This window comes from Diaphorina citri, unplaced genomic scaffold (assembly GCF_000475195.1).
Source record: "Diaphorina citri unplaced genomic scaffold, Diaci psyllid genome assembly version 1.1 scaffold93769, whole genome shotgun sequence".
In the NCBI taxonomy this organism is placed as follows: Eukaryota; Metazoa; Arthropoda; class Insecta; order Hemiptera; family Psyllidae; genus Diaphorina; species Diaphorina citri.
The window spans coordinates 1-321 of NW_007470731.1; the positions used below are offsets into that span (position 1 = coordinate 1).

The window sequence follows — 321 nt, forward strand, 5'->3', positions numbered from 1 at the left end:
AGCTTCAAATTTAGCAAATTTCTTTTATAACTTATAACATAACTACCTCCTTACATATTCTTATGTTTCGTCAAAATCCGAAGTTATGAAGAATAGACAACATGGACAAGTAAAAGACATTCAGCCGAAATAGACTAATTTGAGGATATAATATTAAGTAGGTATATCAATAACATCAAACTTTACTTTTCAATGTGCAATTAGGGTAGGGATGTGCGCGTACGCAATCCCCGCTACCAAAAATACGCGCCCGAGGTATTCACATTTGGAATACTCGCAGGGGTCAACCCAACCTAAGTGCAATGGAAGGGCCTCACCCTG

General features: G+C 38.0%; 1 pseudogene; it reads right to left on the reverse strand.

The window, feature by feature from the left end:
• Positions 1–206: 206 nt before the first annotated feature.
• LOC113473785 lies at positions 207–321 on the reverse strand (annotated as a pseudogene; the record flags this gene model as incomplete).